Below are 26,579 nucleotides of genomic sequence, written 5' to 3' on the forward strand. Positions count from 1 at the left end.
AGAGAGAGGGAGACACAGAATCCAAAGCAGACTCCAGGCTCTGAGCTGTCAGCACAGAGTCCAACACGGGGCTCTAACTCACAGACCATGAGATCATGACCTGAGCTGAAGTCAGAAGCTCAACCAACTGAGCCACCAGGGCGCTCCAAAATTTCTTTTTAAAATACAGTGATAATGTTTACATATAATTCAGGTAAATTCAAAACTAGCAGAATTTTCCATCTGAAAATAGAGCAGCCATATTTGAGGTGATAAGCTAAGTGTTCACATTCTAGAAATGAGTTCATCAAGCCCTCCTGTGCATACCTCCAGCATCTTCTGTGAACCTTTGCCTTTAAACAGATATTCAATTAAGCAGAGTAGTTGAATTGCTAAAATAACATCTCTGCACTGCATGTATTTGTCCTAGTCAGTTCTTACCTGAGAAAATGCAGGTCTTACATTTCAAATTTTTAATAGTCTCTGAACCTGTTCTTCTCAAATTACTAAATATGATTATTTTTGGTGGGCTCTAGAGTCAGAGTGGGTTCAAGTCCCAGTTCAAGCACTGACTAGTTGTGTGCCTTAAAGCAGGCCATCTTGGGGCATCTGGGTGGCTGGTCAGTTAAGCGTTTGACTCTTGGTTTTGGCTCAAGTCATGATCTCACAGTTGGTGAGATCAAGTCCTGCGTCGGGCTCTGCGATGGCAGTGCAGAGCCTGCTTGGGAGGCTCTGTTTCTCTCTCTCTGCCTCTCTCTGCCTCTTTCTCTGTCTCAAAATAAATAAATAAATAAACTTTTTTTTAAAGCTAGAAAAAAAGCAGTCCATTTCATTTTTTAGTGTAAAATTTGTTCATCTGTAAGCTGAATGTTAATAATAAGGTTGTGGAGGTTAATATATGTCAATTGCTTAATGTACTACCTAGCACATACAACTTGTATTATCTATTGCTATATTACAGTCATCATTATTTCAATGTTAGATGTTAACTTCTAAAGAGATCAGTTTAAAGGACCTGGGTATATAATAAAGGAGAACTTCAAAAGGCACCTAAACTTATGATGAAACATTCAAGTTCACGAACACCCAGATAAATGTAAATTAAACATTGATCATTTGTACTCTAGAATTGGAAAAGACTACTGAAAATTATAATTTTCTACTTAGGCAAAAGTACAGTTAAACAGGCAGGTATTCTCATACCTAAGTGTAAGACTCCAAATTGTTATAACCTTTTGGAAATATGTATCAAGGTTGCATACTTTTTGACCCTATAAGTGAATGTGTCCCTTAAGGAATTAAGGAATTAGTCAATAAGGCTGCCATAGATATAAAAAAAAATTTTTTAATGTTTATTTTATTTGAGAGCCAGAGAGAGCCAGAGCATGAGCAGGGGAGGGAAAGGGAGAGAGGAAGATACAGAATCTGAAGCAGGCTCCAGGCTGTGAGCTGTCAGCACAGAGCCCGACTCAGGACCTGAACCTAAGGACTGTGAGATCATGACTAGAGCCAAAGTTGGATTCTCAACCAACTGAGTCACCCAGGTGCCCTTAGAGTTTTTTATTAAAGCAATATATATAATAATGATAATTGTGAAACTAATGTGTGAAAAGAGATGAATGGTAAAATCTACCAATGGGATATTATGAAAAATAAAGAGTTCTTATAGAACACGTAGAGTTAGGAAAAATATTACAATATTAGAAAACTGAACAGAGTGTAGGATCTCACTTTGTTATTACATGTGTATTATATGTGAGTGTCAGTGATGCCTTTAGACATCTCCACATGGATGGCCAATAGGCATCTCAAACTTGACCTATCTACATCCTAATTTTTAATTCCTAGCCTCTAATCCCTAAATCTCTCCTTAGTCTTCTTCATCTCAATGAAGGGAAATGCCATCCTTCAGTGGTTCAGGTCAAATCTTGAATCTTCTCTCATCCTCTCATACCCACCCCCAATCCAGCAGCTAATCCATTCACCTCTTCTTTCAAGCTGTCTCAAATCTGACCACTGTCCATCTCCACCTGCTTCTCTGGTTCAGGCCTCTGTCACCACCTGGCTAGGTCACTGCAGATGGCTCCCCAACTCGGTGCTCACATCAGCCCTTTCCCGCACTGTGGTCTTTTCTCAACACAGCTTCCAGAGTGAACCTTTAAAATATGTCCAACGATGTCATACCTCTGTTCAAAGCCTCCAAAATAAAGCCAGCTCTAGTACTGGCCTACAGAGGCCATTCTGATTGGCATTTCTGCTCTCTCTCTGAATTCATTCTCTTACTGCTTTTCTCAAACCATTGGTTTCAGCCACTCTAGCCCTTTATGTTTCTTTCCAGTGGGCTTTTCCACCTACTCTTTCCCTCTACCAGGAAGGCTTCATGTGGCTCGAGCCATCACGATCTTTAGGGATTTGCCTGTGTGTCATCTCTCTATGTGACCACCCATGTTAAAGGACCCCTTATCTTCCCTGCCAGAACCTCCAAACAAGCTCTCAAGGTCCGTTTGTAGGAGAACGTAAGGTAGTCAAACTTCTAAGACTCCAGACACATCCAAATGAGGCGCTGCCGGTGGTCTGCCTTTCCTTTTGTTTTCTTTTAATAATAATAATAATAAAAAAAAAAAACCCGCAGCCTTAAAGCCCCAGTATTTCCTCTCCTTACTCCCTTAGACAACCTTTTAAAATAGCACTTAGCACCAAATGATTTACTTATACTTTCCTTATGCATGCCCCCTCCCTCATAGAATGTAAGCCCTCTGAGAGATAATGACGTTTTCTTTTTGCTCATTGTTGGATCTCTATTACTTAGAATGGTGCTCGGCTTATTTATTGAATAGCTAAGCAAATGAACAAATAAATAACATATCTGTACGTTAATTTGTCTTTTCATTCCTCGTTTATACTTTTCTGTACTTTAATTTTCAAAAATGAGATTTTCTTCCTATTTTTATTATCAGAATAGAAACCACTATAAATGTTGTTCTTTTTAATTTTTAACTTGGTAATTGCTTGGTGATTTAAGGACTAACCGAATACACGAATCTTCCAGTCTTTTCTGTATTTTGTCTTGCGGAGCCCACTACACAGCCCAAATCAGCCTGATAAAGGGTGAAGTTATTTGCTTTTCTTTAACCCTCATTTCTTCCTTTTCATGGCATTATTGAAAAATACCATCTTTTCTGCACTTTCTACGTATGAATCACTATGTATTAGGCTGAGTGTGGGAAAGGGTAATTCCTTGCCCATCTTTTCAATATTTTACTACCATTACTAATGTTTTAATTACTTCACTGTTTATAATCTTTAAATTTCTATCTTCCCTCTCTTCTTCCAATACAGCAAATGCTATGTTACGGTCAGTGTGTCTGTGAGCATATGAAGGATGCTAATATTTATGTGATGGTCCAGGTTCTTGGAACCTGGTCTAGTCATTTTACATATACTGTATCCTTTTATTCTCAGAATAACCTTTTTTAGCAGCTATTATTGCCCAATATGACAATGAAGAAAATGAAACTCTGTGGAGTGTGGAAGCTCACCAAAGAGCACACAGCTAAGAAGTGGGAGAGAGCACATCTAGGTGATTCCAAAGCCCACACTATTTCTACTCTTTATAATACACTGTGGGTGCCTCCCAGCTTGCAATTTGTTTATCTATTTCTACATTTATACACTGCCTCCATTCAGAAAGGATTTGAAGGAGATGACACTATTGTTCTTATTACTCTGGCTTCTGCCTCCATTCTGCCCAAGCCCAGGAGATTGGGAGGATGGCATGAGCCGAAGATGGACTGGGGAGAAAGCTCATCCTGTCCCCACAACCCATCCTCTTAGCATGAACTACCAAGGGTGGGAACTTACAGCAGAATCTGTAATGTGGGATATTCCTGGTAGAGGCAGTGTTGGGGGTATTTGCTATAGGGCGATTCTAAACTTAGCTCGGTAACCACTATACTAATAGGTCTTCGATCTAGTGTTTCCATTAGTCCTTTGGTGACAATTTTCATTGCAAAATTAGTTTTTCTTTTGACTTTTTTGGATAAATACTAAACATATCCTTATTCAATCTTCTTTGTGGAGAATAACTTCATTAGTTTTTAAGAAGGGAAAAAGATGGTAACTAAGATCTGTGGAGAAACACTTTAAATGTATCATCTTGTCTAATCTTCACAAATCCCCATGAAATAGATCTCATTATCCTTTTTTATTAACAGATGAAGAAATTTGGGTGGAGAAAAATTAAGTAATTTACATAGCAGGGCCCTCATGTAATTCCATTGGACTTTAAAGTCTATTTTCTACTTAAAGTCTACCGCTTTGTGTGTTCATCTAGATTTTACCTATGAGAATATTGAAATACAATGGATTATGGCTCTGACACCCAGGGTCTTTTTAAAAAGAAGAACACATAGAACAGTTTTACAATTTGAGGCTGCTGAGGAAATCGGCAATACTCCTATCAAGTAGAGAAATGGAGCCTGCTGGGCTTCCCAGAAGGTCCGAGCGTTGGCATACTATTGATGTATCTATCTATGACTTGCTTTCTGATTTGAAATAGGTCTCTACATGTTTGTTTGTAACAAAAAGATGTTGATATTCCTTACCAAAATTAACATTACCAGGCTGCTTTGATGTAACCATTTGTGTGAGAAAGTTTAAATGTTGGCTTGTCTGGGACAATATGTGGGTTAGCAAAATGGCCTCCTCAGCTTCTTTTCTCATTTTGATGGATATAATTCTATTGCTAAACTTATACTGCAGTCATATGTTATTAATGATATATCACTTATCTTGAATGTGATCTTCTGAAAGTTGCTTGCACTTGGGAAGAATCAAGTTCATCTCTGATGGTATTTAAGGGGCTGTAGAAGTAAACTTGTTCCACCAGTGTCGGGAAACTGTGAGTCATTTCATCTCTCATGCTATCTGACTCTGAATGAAGAAGGGCAATGTTCACATAGAAACCGTATAATTTGTCACGTTGAGAACAGACTGATCTTGTTCTAATGCTCTTGCAGAACTGCAGATATCTTTTTATAAGGAGAAATTTTCAGAAATTAATAAAATAAGGTTCAGCCTTAAGGAATGTGACTAATACATGTGAGATGTGTGACTCAAAACACAAGAAGGGGGAGCTGCTTGTAGTTTTAAGATTTGAACAGTTTTTTTTTTAGAGAAAAAAATAATAGCTCATTGTTTTCATATTTAAAACACATAAAAGTTTCTTTAGTTCATAGCTTTAAAGTAGAATCAACTACTGGATGGAAAAAGATTTTTAAAAAGGTCCTTAAAGGATAATATCTTAGTATTGTTATCTCATTAAAAAGTGAAACTAGTTAATGCAATTATTTGCATATTGACCTTAATGTGTGATATCAATCCCAAGATAATTTCTTAAGACATTTTTCTAATGTCCACATTTCCCTGAGTACTTCATGCCGCTCCCAGGCATGTGTGTGTGTGTGTGTGTGTGTGTGTGTGTGTGTGTGTGTGTGTGTGTGATTAGGTCTGCAGACTTAGGGAGACAAGTGTACATGCAAGTGTATGCACAGGTAATAGTCAGTCCATCAGGGATGTCAGACATGCTGAACATTGGAAATAGACTATGTTCTGTGTTTCATGACCCTTGCCACATTACAAAGTGCAAATTGGTGAAGTGAGTTTTAGCACTCACAACCAGAGTTTTGGAGATGGAAGAAATACATATCTACTGAAATCCTTAATTAAATGGAGGTGCAAACTGAGGGTTTCTTTATAGCATATACCCAGCCTTGTAAACCTAAACATGCACAAGATTGTTTACCTCACCACACAGGAAGATTCCAGTGTTCTCTGTTATGTTCTCAACACTTACTGCATAGCACACAGTTACTACTAAATACCTGTTAGCTACTGAATAGATGAATACATGAATAAGTGAATGAATGAGTAAATAGAATGAGTCTCAGAGAGGCTGTATAAGCACACATCAGGAAAAGAAACCCAGGTATTTCTTATTTTTCTATTTTATAGTCCCTGTTAATGCTCTTTAGATGAATTAATCTATTCCTTATTCTGTTTTAATCTTTATTCCTGGAAACGCCACCTGTTCTTAGCTGAAGCAGGCCCTTCTTTCCCCTATTTTCACTTCTTTCCCAAAGTTTTGCTTAGTAACTGGGGAAAAAGCAATTTCTTCCTCAACTCCACTTTGTCTGAACATGCAGCAACACATGAGTCACTCATCACTTCTAAGACACAATTTAGCTTTCCACTGCTCATGTTTGCTATAAATATTTACTGCCCTGATCTCTGATGTACTTAATGTTAACACAATGTCTGGGCAACCTCAGACCTTTGATATATCTATACTAGCCTCAGTATTTGTATAAGATCTCAAACTAATTTAGGTTCTAAATTTGGTAAATATGGGATCCATTCCAGTTAAGTCAAGGTTTCTGACAAAGTTGAAAACACCATGTCTTTTGTTCTGGGATGCTAGGTGTTGTTCTAGAGAATGTCTGTCTGTCTATCACTTATCCTCAAACTCTTCTAATGATCGTATGAAGTAGAAGGTGTTAGCCCCATTTTTTTTTTCAGATGGGGATACTGAGACTCCAAGAAATGGAATGACTTTTAGAAAGTACTACATCTGAGATTCAAAGTGAGATCAATATGATTCTGCAGATCAAGTTCTTTCCACAACATTGTGCATTTACTTCTTCCCACTCTGTAGTTGTGGAGGCTGTTTAAAGGCACTTGGACCATTAAAAACTAACTAGTGTCTTCCTACCAGGGCAGACAGCTACTCATGCAATGAGTGTCTATCTTATGGGATTTACTCTTAAAGGTTCCAGGAGGATATGAATATGTACAGTGACACCTCTGCTACCTTTCCAATGGAGGAGAAAGGCATGTAACTCTTGCAAGCTAAACTGAGGTCAATGCAATAAATTCCCTCATTCACTCCTTCCATCAACAAACATTTATTAGGCTCTACTATGTGAAAGACATAAAATCGTAGAATAAAAGGCAGACTGATAATGTGAAGGATGTGCAGATAAGGAGATACAGAAGAGACAGAACTTACAGAGAACAGAGAAGGTTTCATGAATAATGTGGCATTTGTACTATATCTTGATGATTTTGGAAGGAAAAACAGCTTAAGTAGAAAAGTCTATACAGATTTATAAGGAGATGGGGTCGGGTTACAGAAGGAAAACGTTGAGTTGGCCAGTTTGAATGAAAGAAATCTGAAGAAACAAAATAGGGAAGAGGCTAGAGAGGATTAAACTCTTTCTGGAAGACAGGAACCATGTTTCATGTTTAACAAGACTGCTTTATCTTGTCAGTCTGTATTTGGAGTGATGCTCAAACCTCACAAATCACAAGTGTAGATCAATATGCCAGAAAAATATATACGGAGGACTTGGTGGTGGTAGTAGTGGTGATGCTGTTGAAGGGGATGAAGACTGTGGTGATCTGGTGTTAGGGCTGATAGAAGAGGAAGAGGGTATGTGGTAGGAAAGGCAGAAAGGGGATGGCACATTTTCCCTATACCACATTATTGGTGAAAGTCTATCTTAATGCTACTTAAGGAATGCAGCATCAAAGGTGGTATTAGGCACAGGGGAGATCGTGGACTTGATACTACAGTAGATTGAATAGTCAGCTAAGCTAATTAAAGAAGGCAATGAATCTAATGAACATGATAAGGCCTCTTTCAAACAAAAGAAGACCCAATTAAAGACAAGTAAAACTGGTAACAAGGAAACAACCTAAGATATATAATTAACCTGTAGAACTTAGTGTCAGAGGATAGAATTAATGGATAATATTAATTTAAGTAGAACTGTAAGATGTAAAAAGCATTTGGCACTTACATGAATAAGCAACATTATTAGTATCTAATGCCCCAAGAGATAAGTATCATTATCATTTGTTAATGTCGCTTAAGATACTGAAATACATATTCTATTGCTTCCCCTTATGAAGTTCAATAAATATAAGAATCTTACATTATACAGCCCTGAGTTAATTAGGAGTCACATGAATTCCATAGTATAACATCACTGAAATAAATAGAATCGACATAACAATTAATCTATGTTTTTGCTGCCAGAATTGTTCTTTCTTTAAAAAAATTTCCATTAATATTATTTTCAGCTGGTTTTCAATGCCCTACAATGGCTTCCATTATTGCCCTAGGGACATTATTTCTTAAAAGAATAGTTGTTGCTGTATAGCAGCTTTACTTTGCCCATAGGCTTCCTTCTTTCTTTATCCATCAACTAAATCTCAAGTCCAGATGTACATTCTTCAAAAAAAAAAAAAGGCAAAGTTCTTACTCAAGTCTTATGTATACTTATTTCTTCCTTCTAACAGTTGCAATTCCATATTCTTCAATCCTTTTTTCCTGGACCCATTTCTTGCATGTATTCATTGGTTGGACAAACATTTTCAAATGCTGGCAGGCGGTTTGGAATGGCAGAGGGAGTGATGGCTTTGGAATCTGTCTACCTGGTGGGTCAAGGTTTAGATCCTGGCTATTGTACATAACATCCAGGTGGCCTTGGACAAGTTGTTTGACCAGCTTGAGCCTTGGCCTTCATTTGTGAAGTGGGTGGATATGCCTCCTGAGCAGGGTCCCTCTGAAGATTCAAGACAATATGTGTCTAGTAACTGACATATGACAGACATCGAGAGATGTAGGCATTTGGGGCTATTTTCCTTACTCTGTGGCAAATGCATTGGGCTACTTTAGTTTTTGCACTATTGTGCCTTAGGGGAGAATTCAGAGCAAAGTGTCTTTTAGGTTTTTTTTGTTTTTTGTTTTTTTTTCATTTCTGCTGCTGCTTCTTGCTTTCTATATATTTTACTTCTGGAATCTCATTTCATGCCTAACTCCCAGGGATCCTGTCTATTTTCCAGAGCGTGGTATATTTGCATTGGCTGACTAGGCTACAGGGAAGGCCACCCCTGCATCCTGGGAGAGCTCACTTTGATGCAGACAGTATTTCCATGTCCGGTCTTCCAGATTTATGGGTTATCGTAATGATAGGGAAGTAAAAGCTTTATTTTATGAAATAATTTTATTCCTGATTTATAGGAAGGAAATGACTTCATAAGAAGGAGATTTCTTCTGCTGTAAAGGTTCAAAAAGACATCAATGGTATTTCTGGAGTAGTAGAGAAAATTGTATCTGTTTGCTTTATTGCTGCCTGCAAAATAGATAAAGTATTATGAAGCTGCAACATAACATAAAACGTACCTGCTTGTTTCCTCATTGCTACCTTATATTTTTAGTGCTTTTTTGTCTTTTAGTTTTGGGTTGTTTTAGAAGTATGTCAAATAGATAGTGCCCCCAGACTTGGAAATGGGAGAGGAACAGAGAAACCTCCCCAGAATGAAGATGAGAAACAGAGATAGGTAGAAAGTAGGGGAACAAAATCAGGTAGTTAGGGCGCTAGGAACCAGTGAGTCCTGTCAGTTTAACTGAGCGGTCAGGGTTTGCAAAGGAACTGCAGTAAGTTTGGAGTCCAATGCCTGGTCTAGGGCATTAAGGCAATAAATATCTGTTGACTGCCTCTTGGCAGCTACATGACATCTTCCATTCTCCATAGAGGAGAGACCAACTCTCCTGTTCCCTTTAGTCAAACCTCATAAAGGAAAGACGTGTAGCATCTTGGAACTACCGGGGAGGAGGCTTCTACCTTTCCTTTCACCCTTTTTCCGCCTCAAAGTCTCAAGAACAACACCCCACGACGGGCAAGGAGAGATTGCGTGTGTAGCTCAGGGGTGCTAGGCTTCCCCGCTTTTCTGTCTCGTCTCCCTAGAGCGTGGGCACATACCTGTCCTACTCCTGACCCTCCCATGTGGCACACCTGTCTCAGGGCTCAATACTTACTACTAACGACAGGTTGGAGGCCCACGGGGGTCCTGGGCCCTGACGGGTGCGCTCCTCCTGCAGTCGCAGGCATGCCTCTTCACGGTTCTTCCCACAAAGGTTTCCAGGTCTAGATTTCTACGAAATTTGAAGGAAATCTCTTCTCAACTAAAACCCGAATCTTATTTTCCAGTCCAGGCTTACAACTAACATAGAAGGTATTTGGATTCCTACCTGACTTTTGAGTGTATGTTTCAGTGGGTGTCAGTCTCAGAGAGGGTGAGAGGATAATGTGTGTTTCATGTTCCTCCTTACAAAATGCAAACCTTCAGACCTCATTATCCCATGGAGCATTTACTGGGAAATCTTGAGAAATAGGCCCAAGGGCTAATTTATATAATTATCATCACCATTATCTTCATCAACAACAACAACAACAACAACAACAACAACAACAACAACAGCAAAACCCTTGGAGAGATCAAGGCTGTGGGCTCAGCAGAGGTGGGAGGTGGCGGTGCTTATGAAAACATACTGTTCATTGGTCTTTTTTTTAGTGTAAAGTTTCAGTTTTATGAGGTTGTTTATTGAACACAATTATATAGTCTGAAGGATGGTGTAATTGCATGAGGTTTGTTGAGATGCATGGCAACCACTGCCCTTCTACTCTTCTCCTTTCTTCCCGTGGAAGCCACTTCTCGATTCCTATAACTGGTTCTTTTGGTATTTACCTCCAAATGGTTACTTCTGGATTTTGAAGTTATCAACATTTCTTATTTACTTAGGCTTTATTTATTGACTTCCCACAGCAGAAAATAAGGATCTGGGTCTGTTTCACACCCCATCGTCCACCACACAAACAACCTGCTCACGCCCCATTTTCCTAATGTAGTTACGCAGTAACGTTGGCTAGTTCAGTCTTCAGGATTGCATTATTGGGATTGTGAAAGAATTGCTGGCAGCTAAATTCTATAGCATAACGTCATTGCTGTTCCTTTTCTGCACTACTTTTTGTGTTTTCATGGAATTAGTGATTGTCATTAATTCAAGCCCAAACTTGTGCTTCAGTGCACTGGTTATTCTATCAGTTTCACTTTTGGAAGATGTCTCTCCTGGAGATGACCAATCTTTCTAGTAGGGGCTGGTGCTCTACTGACATCTTAGGATCTCTTTTCACTATAACCCAGAGGATTCCCTTCTATCACTTTTGCATCAAGTCCATTCCTTCCTGGACATGAGGCCTTCCTTGTTCTTTACAAAGAGGACTTCCTCCCTTAGTTTCTGCCTAAAACATTCACTCTAGAGGAATCAGACATTATTTTCCCCAGAGATGAGTCTCTAGTCATGTAACTCTCCTCAAAGTTAATAGAAGTGAGTTACTTCTTATGATTCAAGATTTTCCAAACAGTTTTATACTATCACTAGGTTATACTCTCATAATGAGAACAACCCATGAGAACTTTATTGGAATTTAGAGGTTAGCCTATTATCATGATTAAAAGCTCAGATTTAATAGCACTGAAAATACACACACACACACACACACACACACACACACACACATACACACTTCTCTACCTTCGAAAATCCCATGACTGAATGGCAACATAGTGTTTCATCTTCCTATTGCTGCTGTAACAAGTTACCACAAACTTAAGTGGCTTAAAATAACACAAATTTGGTATCTTACAGTTCTGGAAGTCAGATGTTTGAATTGACTTTCACTGGGCTAAGATCAAGGTATGGGCATGGCTGTGCTCCTTTCTGGAAGCCCTATGGGAGGATCCATTTTTTTGCCTTTCTTAGTTTCCAGAAGCTACTTTCACTCTTTGGCTTATGGCTCCTTCCATTTTCCAAGCCAGCAACGACCAGTGGAGTCTTTCTCGTGATGTCATCTGCCTGGATCTGACTCTTTTGTTTCCCTTTTTCCCATTTTCCCCTAGTGTGATTACACTAGCCCCCACCCCTACCCCAGGTAATCCAGAATGATGTTCTTATTTTTTATTTTTTTTAATGTTTATTTATTTTTGAGAGAGAGACAGAGTGCAAGTGGGGGAGGGGCAGAGAGTGAGGGAGACACAGAATCTACAACAGGCCCCGGGCTCTGAGCTGTCAGCACAGGGCCTGACGCAGGGCCCGAACTCACAAACCGTGAGATCACGACCTGGACTAAAGTTGGACACTTAACCAACTGAGCCACCCAGCTGCCCCTAGAATGATGTTCTTATTTTAAGTTCAGCTGATTAGCAAGCTTAACTTCATATACAAGTTTGATTCCTTCTTATGTGATGTAAAATAATCACAGGTTTTGGGGATTAGGACATGGACATCTTTGGGTGGCCATTATTCAGCAGCAACACGCAGGAACTCTTCTTTCCTCTAAAATGCATTCATTTTTGGAATAGATATGACAATCTTTAACTTTGTACCCTGAATCTATTAATTTAACCGTCTAGGACAAAAAATGAACAACAATTCATCTAATACAAACTTGGGCAATTTTAATTGGCAAACAGCCTGCTGGGACCTTGGATTTGTTCTCAGTTTGCTGACTTCTTTGGCCTTGATAAAAACAGATACATTTCCACCATCATAATCTAGACAGAGAAAACATGATTTTAAATAACTTGGTCCTAAAAAGTCTCAGTATAAGTGGTTTGGTTCATTTTGTAGAAATACAAACTTTTATATTCTTCATACTACTTTGGGTAGTTTTGCTTACAGATTTATTTCATACAATTGATTTAAAATAAAGTTATTAGTGTCATTATACCAACACAGAAAATAATTCTTACAGCAGTATACACCACATAATTAAAATAGCAACACACACACACACACATACACAACCACACACACAACCACATACCTCCCTATTGTTAATGGTCTAAAAGTCAGAGTCAAAATGGAAAGATTTGTTGTAAAGATATTAACACACTAATAATCATAGATTATTGCTTCAAGAAATACATTGAAAGTTAAAATAGCAGACATTTTCCAGGAAAATGAATATGTAATGCTCTAAAGAGCTGCATCTTTCTTTGGTCCTTTTAATAGGCTCATGGTTTCATTTCCTTTGTTTTGCTCAAGTCAGTAATGCAAATGTTAAGCTCCCTGTCTCTATTAGTGCCCCTTAACAGTAAGTTGATACTTTGGAGCTTTTAAGTGGACCTAAATGGTTTTCAGACATTTTCATTTCTGTTTTCTACCAACCAGGGAGACCCTAAGGGTGGAGAGTTATGCCTTCTTTGTAATTCTTCACAGTTCCTACAGAGTCTATTATGAAGTTAGTAAGATTTTTGCTATTCACTTGAGAATATAATAGTTGGTCAGTAGTTGTCTGTAGAAATGAACGGGAAAGAAACATTGTTTACATGGGGAAATGTATAAGTTCTAAATTACTAGAGTACATTTTTGAAGCTCATTTCTGAGTTGAGAATCCCTTGTAGAAAACTAAAGATTTTATAAGATATCTTTATAGAAGACTATTTTACTTAAAATTAGTGATGCTGTCTCTTTGATCTCAATGGTTCAAGAATCAATTAAAATAGGTTAGAGCTAAGCTTGAAACCATTCATTTTCTACCACTCCCCAAGTTTCTAACTGTTTTGGGTGCCCGATTTAGAGACACTTTGTAAAATATGATAGTTTTCTGAGCTATAGACTAACAGGCGACTCAGAATATGCATGTGGGTCATCTTCTATCTACAAAGTTGGTGAAGTAAATTGCAGTGGATGACTCATTTCTCACAGATCCAGCATGTTAAATCAATGAGTGTGTTTGCTTGACTCTTGTCTCCTAATGAGCTGAAACAGATAGAACATTTCTCATGCATCCAGATGGGATTATTTTGGAAAGTAAACTAATGCACATGCCCACACAAAATTCCTCTGCTATCTCTGGCCAGATTCTGTTAGCAGCTCCCCGAGATGATTTACCAGCCATATGAGACTGAGCTGCTCCTTCATGTTATTGGCACCATAGGAATTCTTCCAGAAGACAAGTTTTTCTATTTTGCTTTGTTCAATTTAGTAATTTTGTGTGCAATATTTTTAAAGGTATTTTAGGTATTGTGTCTGTGTGTATATCTGTGAGTGTGGGGGAGGTTTAAATTTTATCACAGTAGGTGGAACTATACAGTTGTACAATTATTTGATTTGGGATTGGTTATTTATTTCAATGATTGCTAACATTTAAAATTATCTCATAAAGTTTACTGCCCTTAATATGTAAAACTCTCTTACGAGTCACTAAGAAAAAGTATAAACAACCCAAAACAGAAAAGGAATTTGCTTTGGTCATGTAAAGTAGAACAACTTCTAGAGGCATTTTTCCATTTATATCAGAAGTTTAAAAAAATATACTTTCTGTGCTGCCAGCAGTTACACTTCTAAGGTTATATACTAAGGAATTAATTTATAATAGCCATAGATCAAATCTTACACAAATTTTACTACAATGTTATTTATTTATTTATTTTTTAATGTTTTATTTATTTCTAGGAGAGAGAGAGAGAGAGAGAGAGACAGCGTGAGCAGGGGAGGGTCAGAGAGAGAGGGAGTCACAGACTGAAACAGGCTCCAGGCTCTGAGCTGGCAGTCAGCACAGAGCCCGACGCGGGGCTCGAACCCACGAACCGCGAGATCGTGACCTAAGCGAAAGTCGGACGCTCAACCGACTACGCCCCCCAGGTGCCCCTACAATGTTATTTATTAAAAATAAATAAACCCAAAGGCTTGACATAACCCAACTGCCCCAAAATAAGGAATTGGTTACATTAGCTCGGGTCCTCTGAAAACAGGAACCAAGATAAAATTAGCAATACAAGAGGTTTGTTAGGGTAAATGCCAGTAAGGGGAAAATGCAGAGGGAGAACCATCACACCACAATGCGGGTCTTACCCTTGTGAGAGAGAGGGGGAAGGAGAGAAGTTTGAGTGGAAGAGCTTTGGACAGTGGTGCAGTTGAACAGTTTTGGCAAGGTCGAGATAGTTCTTAAGCCAAATTGCCTATCAAAGAGGTCCTGTGTCTCTCAGGAATGCTCATGGGAAATGTGACCTTTGCTCAGATTCAGTGGTGATTCAGAGAGCAGCAGCTGAAACCATCAGTCAATTAAACTCTATGCAATAGGAGATTTGAGAAGAGTATTTTTACAGCTACCAAGTGTTAAACAAGTTTTGGCATGAACGCACATGGATTTAATCATTAAAGTGAAGTGAAGGAGGTGAATAACTGTTGACAAGGGAAAATATTATAATTTATTTTTTTACAATTCTAAGCTTAAATTTGTAATTAAAATATTAATTTGCTTAAAATTTTAATTAACTTTATATCCTTTATCATATACATAAAGTAATCACAGATCATTTTTGTACCTTTTAAAATTTGGGGAAAAGAGACAATTGAGATAAGAAAATGCACTAGAAAGACACTGCATAGACAGGGACGCCTGGGTGGTGCAGTTGGTTAAGCATCTGACTCTTAATCTTGGCTCAGGTCATGATCTCAAGGTTTGTGAGATGGACACCCCTTGGGATTCTCTCTTCCTCTGTCTCTGCCCCTCCTCAGGTCACATGTTCTCCTGCATGCTGTCTCTCTCTCAAAATAAATAAATAAATATTTAAAAAATAGAAATACACGAAAACACTGCAAAGACAATTCAGTCACTTCACATTTACTATCATTTTTGCTTTTCTAAACTTTGATGCTAAGTTTTAATCACAATAACAAGAAAGGAACTTATGAAATTCAATATTGAGCATGGGTCAGTCATACATGAATATTAGATCGAGAAAAGTATCCCGGTTAAAGTACAAGGCTATACCTGAGGCTATTGCTTGAAAATATTTAAAAATAAAATTCATCTTATTTTCTGGAAAAGACATGAAGTATGCGTGGTGGATACAAGGCTGAGGGGAGAAACAGACCTTGTCAATTACTTAGACTTATATTGCCCATAGGAAAGGCAAGGAGAATAACAGGGTACAATGACTAATAGCACTGATGAGTAATACCAGTTTACATTATGATGTGTCTGGGACCTTCTCTCTCTGACCAAGGCCATGTATGCATAGGTGATCAGCACCCCCCAAGGATGAGGAGAATAGGTGGAGAACAGGAAAACCCTCCTGCTGAGGTAGGATTTTATATATGTCTGCTCTGTTCCGTGTTCCCACACGGAAATGTACTGTGAAGTACATCATTCAATGATGATTAATAATTGCTGTGATGATGACCTTTGTATACATGCCAATTTGCAATTAGCTCCTTCGGATTGAAAAATGGAATTTTGGAGTTGGAAGCAACCTTAGATTACACCAGTCCCATGAGAGTGTATGAACAAGAGTCTCTTAGTCAAATAAGCTTACATATTGCTACATGGCATAGCCCCTCAACTCATGGTAGTAATTAGTATATGAAAAGATATGAGAAATCTTGTTGTAAAACTCCATTTTGGGGCACCTGGGTCCGACTTTGGCTCAGGTCATGATCACATGGTTTGTGGGTTCGAGCCCCGCATCAGGCTCTGTGCTGAGAGCTCAGAGCCTGGAGCCTGCTTTGGTTTTTGTGTCTCCCTCTCTCTCTGCCCTGCCTCCTCCACTCATGAGCTGTTTCTCTCTATCTCAAAAATAAACAAACATAAAAAAATTTTAAAAACCTCCATTTAACTTTTAAAAATATTGTATTTTTACTATAAAGGTAAAATGAAGGTAAAAATCTTTCTCCACATAAATCTCATGTTTCTTCATGAGAGACACTGTGGGAACCCAGAATCTTATCCTATCTTTTTATTTTTCTGTGAAACCATTGAGCTGAAAGGGGTCAAGTTACCTGTCCACGGTCACATAAGTGGGTGATGGAAGATGGTCCTATGACCAAGGCTGGCTGGCTCAACAGTGATACTGTTAAAGTTCACATGGCCATTTTGCCATCTTTAGATAAAAGTAGTTAAACTAAGTAGACCTTTGGGAACTTGAATAAAAACATTTAAATTAGCCAATGCAGAAAGTATCCAAATATTGTGAAGTGAACCAAAATGACATGTAGAAAATACAATTCATTCCCTTCTTCCTTCCTCTTCAGCTACTGTTTTCAGGATGCGTTTTAGATTATTGGGCCGAAGAGCAACTTTCCTTGAGGAGCTGCTTCTGAGTAGCATTTTATTAATTGCTTCTGAAGTGATTTTGAGTTATGTTTCTTTTATTGGATTCCATTGTGGAATCCTACGGAGTGTGCTGCTCTTTCCTTGATGCTTTTAGAGTTATTATGAAGGCATCTATTTGGCTGAGTGGAAAGCAGATTAAAAAGCAGCCATCTAAGTGTATGCTTTGGGGTGATTGTAGATTCTTCATCTCCAAAGGGACACAGAGCAGCTGGACCCTCAGGTTGGCCCCTTCTCCTGCCTTGAACACTGAACTGATTTCTCAGAAGAGCAGAAGTAGATTGATGTAAGGGTGTGCGGGCTGGGGGTCAGACCATAGGCTAACTGGCTCTTCCAGTTGTTGATGTTTTTGTTAAAGTTTCCAGTGATCTTGATGCCTCATGTTGAGTAAGAGATCCAAGAATGTAGCCAGGTCGCTGGACTGAGACCAACTATACAAATTCTGAAACTCTGCTGGGTTTGCCCCAAGAAACACAGGTGGTCTTACCGAGCCACTTCAATCCCAGCCTGGCCTGAGAAGGGCAGCAAATACCTGGGCGTGTTTATTATTCTCTAACAAATATTTTCCCATTTATTTCATTTTTAAAACAACCAAAGACAAAGCTTATTCAGCTGTAAAAATGAATTTATGTCTTGTTTCGGTTGACTTTTCTTTTGTATTTTTCTCGGCAAAAGGGAAAGTGCTGGGAAACAGTAATTATTTGTACAAGGCCATCAATTAAGGAGCCCTTAAAAGAACGTGTAACCTGACATTTTTTGCAGGGGGTGGAATAAGGGTCTCCTGGCTTACTCAATTATTTCTGGACTCTTCCACAAAGACCCTCCAAATGTTTGTTTCCACAGAGATCTCGACAAACACTGGAGACTCATCAACTGGAGTGAATTCCCTCAGTGAAATCGCTCTCCTCTGCCAAGAATCAAAGGTCATCCCAGTGGAGTGCCGTCTTCATGTTCAGCCGCTACGGAGTGTCTGGAACAGAGTGAGAACAAAAATTATCCTAGTTTGGTGCCCCCTGACTCTTTCGGGAAGAATCCCAACAAAACTGCCACTGGGAGTTCAGAGAACACATTTGAAGACTGGGGAAGGGCCAGGCTAAACAGGGGAGAATAGTGATGTAAAGACAATAAGATAAAGGAAATAAATGACTCAAAGACAAGTTTTAAGCCAATATTTACACCCATATTGCCATATTTACAGCTTAAACACTATGCCCCGAACATGCAGGAAGTAAGTTTTTATGAGTCTCTTAATGAATGTTAAGTCAATAATATCCCAAACAATGGGCCCCAGTGAACTTTCTTATGAAGGCCATTCGAGTGAGTTACTCAAATGTAGTCAGTCAGTTGAACTCTGTAATGCACATTTGTAGAAAAGAGATTTTCAAATTAGCCATTTCAGATATGAGAGAAAGCTTTCTGTTTCTTATTTTATTTGTTTTAACGTTTATTTTTGAGAGAAAGAGAGAGAAAGGGCAGAGAGAGAGGGAGACAGAGTATCCCAAGCAGGCCCTGCACTGTCAGTGCAGACACTGACACAGGGCTCAAACCCATGAACTGAGATCATGACCTGAATTAAAATCACAAGTCAGACACTTAACTGACTGAGCCACCCAGGCACCCGGATACAAAGCTTTTTAGACCATGACATAGAATTAGGAGAAATTATTAAAAGAAGCCATGGCATAGAATTAGGAGAGTTCTAGAATGCCTAGAAACATCTACCCAGCAGATTTTGTTGTCTACAGAAGCAGTGGTCAAAGAACAGGTGCCACCATCACTAACATCATAAGAGAATAATTACCCACACAGATAAAACTAATTAAAGGGCTAATTAGCAAAATAACATGCACAACTCGAAAGTTCGTGGCAGCCAGGCAACTGAGCAGATAGAATGGATTGTATCAATGGCTTGGTGCCATGTAATCCGGAACTGCTTTTTTTTTTTCTTTCTGGTTTTAAAGACACCTGACCCAACCATATTGGCTCATTAGCAGGTCCAGATGAGTGATCGATAAGGCAGAAAACTCTCTGATCTCCTAAAACACAAGCCCAGCTAAAACTACCACTAAACTCTTTGATCTTAGTGAGATGGTCAGATAGCGCTTCTAAAACTTGTATTTATCTTTTGGGTGCCCCATTGTTCAGTGTCCTCTGGTTGCATTTATAAGTGTAATAGCAAATGATAGTCCTGCCGGTCTTTCTTAAAATGTCAAAAACTACATAAAACAAACCTTATTCAGAGACATTCCTCTCATATGTATATCGTGCTAGACAATCAGCATCACAGAGGAGACCTCATATTTTGAGAACATTCAGTCTTGGAAATTCTGACTTTCTAAGAAAAAAAGTCCTTCTGATACAAGAAGATAGTACTCTGATGGCTCACATACATATTATAGAAAATTATTGTATCTACTGATAGTCAAATAGAGCATCACATCTAATTCTCTACCTGGAAAGACTCAAACTTCATTATCACACAACTTAGAGGAAAATCTCATTATCACATAATGTAAAGAGAACGTTGTTTATATAGTTTCTACCGTTTCTTAGAAGGAAAATGTCATTATTCAGGCAAATGTTACTGTAGAGTTGTAGAGATAAAACCGCTGATGATAAACATAGGTTCAAATGCTGGTTGGCGGTAGTGTGGGGCTTGTGCAGGCCACAAAGGTATAAATACATCTCTCTGGGCCTCCGTTAGCTCATTGGCAAGACTACCATAGTACCTGTCTCTTGGAGTTCTAATAACATTGAAGTATTTGTACATAAGAAATCACAGAGCTCTTTGACTGGTTATTTATTTATTTTGAGAGAGAAAAAGAGAGAGAGAGAGAGTGCACACTTAAGCGCTTAAGTTGGGGAAGGGCAGAGATACAGGTCTTGAACCCATGAACCCCAAGATCATGACTTGAGCCAAAGTCAGGGTCTTAACTGACTGAGCCACCCAGGTGCCCAGACAATTGTTTCTTACTACCAGAGATTTCTATTGATAGAATCCTGTGGTGTGTTTCCAAAAGTGAGCACTCATGAAAGAATGTGAGAAAACACCCAGTTAATAATAATCATCTTAATATTATTATAAAAAGAGTTTTGACTTCACCCCTTCTCTGGGTTCCCCAGACCTACCTTTGAAGGCCACTAGAATAGGCAAGGCATTTGAACCTGTTGGCCAGAGAGAATCCCTAAAAGAAGTAGCAAGAAAGAGAAATAAGAAGCAAGGGAGGGGAGACTGAGTTGAGTCCTCTTCTGTTAGGTATTTTTACCAAAATCTCCAGGCAAAATGTGTCATGGTGGGCAGGTGCCAAAGAAGAGATGGTTGCTAAGGAAAGACAAATTAAAACATATGTTGACGATTCGCAGGAAGATTAAATGAGTTGGCATATAAGAATAGGTATTTCCCCCCTTAGGCTCTAGCCCCTTATTTTGTTCTTTTTAGCTTTATCTATCCTGTTTGTAAAATCAATGTTTCTTTAAAATCAATCCCTTTGTACATTACTTATTTACTTGTAGCTCTAGACAGTGAAGGTGGAGGACTTTGAATGAGAGGCATGCTCTGGACTGGAGAGAAATGTGCTGACCAAGGTGATGGTCAGAGGGTCATGAGGGCAGTGCTGATAGTGGCAGCTGGATTCAGGAGGTGGTCTCAGATGGATAAAGAGGATCAGGGGCCCCCAGACTAGGACAAGGCTCTGGGAACACACAGCAGTGTAGTAGGAAGCAGCCATCTTTCTTCAGATGTGTAATAAACCAGGAATGATGCACAGGTTAGAAGTGCTCATCCTGGGAAAGCACAAGTTTCCGTTATCAGGATAAGGTAAACGCATACCCAACATTTGGTTGTGGCAACCAGGATATTGTGTTTTAGGTGCTCAGTCTCTCAATTCCTCCTGTTGAAAACTGCAAATGATCTATTCAAGCATGTTCATTCTAAATTAAGTAGGCATGAATCTAGGGTGGAGATCCTGTGAAAATTTTCAAACTCCAAAAGATTTTAGGAAAATACGCTCATGGAACATCCATATTTCAATGATGAGAATTTGGAGGAAAAGTGACTTTTTGCCATCACAACTATTTTAACAGGTCGCAGAATATAAACGGGAAAAAATTTGGCCTGGTGTATAATTCACAGCTTCACATATTAAATTCAGCATTATAGTTTCTTAATTTTTAATTGTATTTAAATTAAGTTAGTTAACATATAATGTAATAATGACTTCAGGAATAGAATTAAATGATTCATCACTTACATATAACACCCAGTTCTCATCCCAACAAGTGCCCTCCTTAATGTACGTCACGCATTTAGCTGATCCCCCCCAACACCCCTCTGCCCCCCCCAGCAACTCTTAGTTTGTCCTCTGTGTTTAAGAGTCTCCAAGGTTTGCCTCCCTTGTTCTTTTTACCTTATTTTTCCTTCTTTTCCCCTATGTTAATCTGTTGAGTTTCTTAAATTCCACATATGAGTGAAATCATATATTTGTCTTTTTCTGACTAACATTTTGCTCAGCATTATACATTCTAGTCCCATCCACATTGTTGCAAATGGCAAGATTTCATTCCTTTTGATCACAAGTAATATTCCGTTGTGTGTGTGTGTGTGTGTGCGTGTGTGTGTGTGTGTGTGTATGCATATATACCAGATCTTTTTTATCCATTTGACGGTCATTGGACATTTGGGTTCTTTCCATAATTTGACTGCCTTTGATAGCACTGCTCTATAAACATTGGGGTGCATGTGCCCCTTTGAATCCTCATTTTTGTATCCTTTGGATAAATACCTAGTAGTGCAATTGCTGGGTCATAGGCTAGTTCTATGTTTAGTCTTTTGAGGAACCTCCATACTGTTCTCCAGAGTGGCTGCACCAGTTTGCATTTCCACCAGCAGTGCAAAAGTGTTCCCCTTTCTCCACATCCTTGCCAATATCTGTTGTTTTCTGAGTTGTTTAGTTTCTTAATTTTTTAAGTACAGCTTGTACTCAATATGGTCAATTTAAATAATGTAAAAAAATGGAAAACTATTATTATCCCATTGTCATTCTAAGAAGAGTAAATGGCACTTAAATAAAAATAAAATATATTCATATACATTTATATGCAGGTATCCCCAGCTTTTAGAAGGCTTGCACTATGCCACTTCGTTTTATGGAAGACCTACATTAGTAGCTGTTTTCACTAACATAAAGAAATTAGATGAGGACTTTCACTTTTAAGAAAAAAAGGTGAAAAGCAAAAGTAGTACTCAGTCTGTTTTGCAGTGAGCCCTTATAGAGGCAGTGGACACCCCCAGCAGTGAGAGTGATCCCGCTAAGCTCCTTCCCCAGGAATGAAGCTCAGCCCCTTCGCATCAAGCCACCAGAGCTTTAAACTGTGTCTATGAACATCTGTGCTTTATCTTAATTTTTTTGTGCATCCATTAGCAAACTGTGTCCTAAGGTATCAGAAAAGCTTAAAAAGGGTGTTTTTGGGGGGGGGCAGTCTGGAAACACTCAAAAATGTTTTCATGTACTATTGGCAATTATTTCTTTGATTTATGTCATTTCAGCTATGAAAGTTTTTGTATGAATGTTCTTTTTTCTGATATGAGGGGAGAGCTATATTCCATTTTCATGTAAAGCAACAACCATAATTTTGCTTGCTCACAGATTCACCCTTCTGTGACTTATAACAAAATTTTTTCAACACAGAGTAGTGAAACATTATTCAAACATTCTGCTTTTTGTGTGAATTTTTTTCTTTTGCACACAGATATAATAGACCCCCCCACTCCTGTCCTTTCAACAATAATGTTCCAAAAATATGTTTTGTTGACGCTTTTTCTATAAGATGCTTAGAAGACTTCCTAAAGAAAGTTTTATTATCAAAGAAGTTTGGAAAATTGTTTAACGAAGAAGTTTCTTTATAATAGTACCTTCATGAGCCTTTGTTATGGGTATGTTCATCAAAAAATTTCCAGAAGATTATCCAGGAAGAAATGCTTCCAAACTTACTTGGTTTGAAAAAAGTCGATTTCATGGGAGATCTACTAGCATCTCTTAGGACTAGTATTCTGAGCAAAAGGACTTGAGAAACGTTGCTTTGCACTAATAGAAAAAATGGCTAGATTTGTTTGTATTTCATATATTTGCAGAATCACTGGGTTCTAACATTCTGAAGGCAACTTCATTAGGGTTAAGAAAAATTAAAATGCAACACGAATATGGCAGACCTGTTATCCTAATGTTTGGATGCTATCTTAATGTTTTGTCAAAATGAATATTGACAAAAGAGCTTATGTGAGAATAACCAAGTTAGGAGAATGTCATAGTAGAAATTACATTCCTCCTGTTCTCTCTCCCTCTCCCAGGGTGAAATAGATCAGGTAAGAGGGGGACAGACTTTGGCTCTGAAAAGAGAGAATGATCACCTTATGATGTAGATGTGTGATTCTTTTTATATGTACATAAGTAGACAGTAACAGTTTAATTGTCTATAGGTCAACTGCCAATGACCACTTGCTCATTTGCCTTTGCTCAGGCTAACGCCAATGTGCATTGACTAGCGACATGGCCATTGTCTTATGTGGGGTGAGGAGCAAGGAAGGCCTGTGGGATTAACTGAATGGGGAAGATGGATAGCCCTCTACCTTTCTCAGAATTGGGCTCATCACTTTGTTTGAAGAATTTCAAATGCCCAGAATTCAGACATATCTACAGTGAAATATAAACCCAAGGAGAAAAATATAGGATTCTTTCAATGTTTTCTTTTCCAGATGTTATGCTACCATTTTCTTTTATGGATATGGATGTTCCAGAATTGGCCATACTTGGTTTAGTGCATTTACTTATACATGAGATCAACTGTTGCCATTTAAAATGGGCTTAACTAGAGGGGCACCTGGGTAGCTCAGTCAGTTAAGCATCCAACTTTGGCTCAGGTCATGATCTCATGGTTCGTAAGTTTGAGCCCCGCCATCAGGCTCAGTGTTGACAGCTCGATGCCTGGAACCTGCTTCAGATTCTGTGTCTCCTTCTCTCTCTTTCCCTCTCCCACTCACGGTCTCACTGTCTCTCTCTCTCAAAAATAAATAAACATGAAAAAAATTAAATGGGCTTAACTAGAAAGTAACATATATTAAATACAAAAAAACACTACAGAGAGTTTATAATTTAGTTAAATCATTGTACTTCTCTATAGAATTCCCACCTGCCACGTAGCCCCGTACTCTCTGAATCCCTTCAGCTACTCCGAAAAAGCCTTAGTTCCTTAACGTACTTCAATAACTGTATGAGCCCATTTGGTCTAAAGTAGAAGAGAACACTGATCCCCCAAAAATGAGAGGTGTCAGAGAGGAAGGAAGGCTGGTGTCTAAACCTAGTTACCCAGTTCAGAAAGTGGCCAGCACAGAGTTCATAATTTCTTTCAATAGTGATAGCATTTGGCTTTCTGTATTTATATTCCTATATCCTTGTGTGTACAATGCAAGCTTTGTTATGCTGTGTCTGGTGGTGTTTCGCATCCCTCTATGACAGGCAGTAATTGTAGCTCGTACGTCATGTCCCTGGGGGTGAAAAGTTGCTGGAGTCTCCTTTTAGGCAGGATGCTAGCTGGCACAGCCACGATGTTTTCTTCCTCCCTGTTCCTCCAACCCTTCTGAGTTTAATGACAGTCTTATGTTTTATTTGTTTCCTCTGATCCAACATGTTTATGTGAGGGCAGTTCTAGAATACATAAAAGTCAGTTGCAGGGTGGTAATTATTGACCATGGTTTTACATAGCAGCTCATGTGGCGAGAAGATAAATGTATAATCACCCAGTAATATGAAAAATTCTGACTGAAGGACCAAAGGACTTTGTCATTTTACTCCACCCTCTGTGAGTCAGTGAAATGGATTGAATTATAAACCAGAAACCAGCACTTCAATTTGATGAAACTCATCCTAAAGAGGAAAGTGTCACTACATGTTGGCAGTTTATAAAATGTGATGAGCTGCCCTAATCCATTGGAACCGACATGTCCTTAATAATAGCAACATTCTTGGTAAATTAAATAGCTATTAATTTTTTAAAAAACTTGTCAGGATATGCTTGTGCCATGATGCACATGTCATCATAAGCATTTCCATTGTGTCAGGCATATAGCAAAATAGAACCCACTTGGGAATTTGTAAAATAGTGTCCGCGCCTGTGTATCTAAAGGCATGGATAGAACTGGAGCTGAAACTCTGGAGCGATTTTCCACATCAGAAGAGACAGAGTCCTTAGATGGTGATGTATGCCACAAGGCGATCATGCATCTGACCCCCAGATCAATCATTTAACAAATATATATTCACTGAGCACTCATATCGGTCCAGAAACAGGGCAAAGGGATCCGATCTATCTACTCTCATCCCTCTGCAGCTTGTTTATGCCTCTGCAGTCAGCATCAGGATACTCTGGTGCCTTCTTTTCTCTCATGTGAGGAGGTCCCCTGTCTCCAAGGGGATGACCTTCCCTGGGGCCTGGGCCTTCAAGGCCGTCCCTGCAGAAGACGCTTCTCCCACAGAAAAAGGATGTGTTATGTTGGTGACTTAGCCAAAAGAAAATGTGTCTCTAGTATTGTGCTAAGTTAACTTTTTATTTTTCTTGTAACCACCATGGACCTCAAGAGAAATTCCCTGGAATTATGTTAGAACACCCGAGCAATTCTTTTGCAAGTCTATTTAATTGTTTGATGATTGGAATGCATAGAGTTTGTAACATCAAGTCACCCAAGCCAGGCTTAAAATAATTTGAAAATATGGAGAAGTTTTCTGACAGGTCTTACAGATAAACCACTGCACGAGTCATCTTCAAGTGAGGCTTTATCTTTGATACATCTGTTTATAACCTTGGTAATGATGTGTCTGAAGCAGACAGGATATGGCAAACTGGGCTGTAATTAGGGGGCTTACTATCAGCAGATCTCACTTAATGGAATGTTATCAATGTTTTGCTGAAAATCGCAACTATGAAGCTTGAAAAAAATGGATGGTTGCTATTTCGCCCATGATGTTGAAGGGAAAACAGCAAATGAACAATGAAAATCAGAGCTATCGTGTATGTAAGCTGTGCCCCGTGTTAAGAGCATCCGGTGTGGAAGGCAGTGGAGTGGTGGTAAAATCCAACGAGTATCATGCTCGCTGGGCCATGTGCCCTGCAGTTAGGCTACGTCTTCTCAGAGGGCTGCCTTTTTCATACGTGCACGGAGGTGCTGTATGGAGTGACTCTGACACTTAGCAGGCTTGTCTTCCCAAGGTAGGTTTTTGAAAGCTCTGTCAGTCCAGCAGGAAAGGAGGCAGGCTTGACATGGCGAGGATTTGGGAAGAGCTGTCCTACTGCTTAATGGGGGACCGATTCCAGCTGGGGTTAATGTTCTTTCTTTAAGCAAGATGGGCGCACCTCAGGGATTCCGAGTTCTTCGGCAAATCTGGGGGTTGAAGAGCATTTTTGCTCCACCCACCTCCTTTTCCTGGAGAATTGTCAAGAATCAAGATTTCCCCAGAGCTAGAATAATTAGCAGAGTCCAGCCCTGCTGAGAAATTGCAGAGTAGATTTCCCCTGAAGGGGAAGCCT

Source organism: Crocuta crocuta, unplaced genomic scaffold (assembly GCF_008692635.1).
Source record: "Crocuta crocuta isolate KB4526 unplaced genomic scaffold, BGI_CrCroc_1.0 scaffold60, whole genome shotgun sequence".
Taxonomy (NCBI): domain Eukaryota; kingdom Metazoa; phylum Chordata; class Mammalia; order Carnivora; family Hyaenidae; genus Crocuta; species Crocuta crocuta.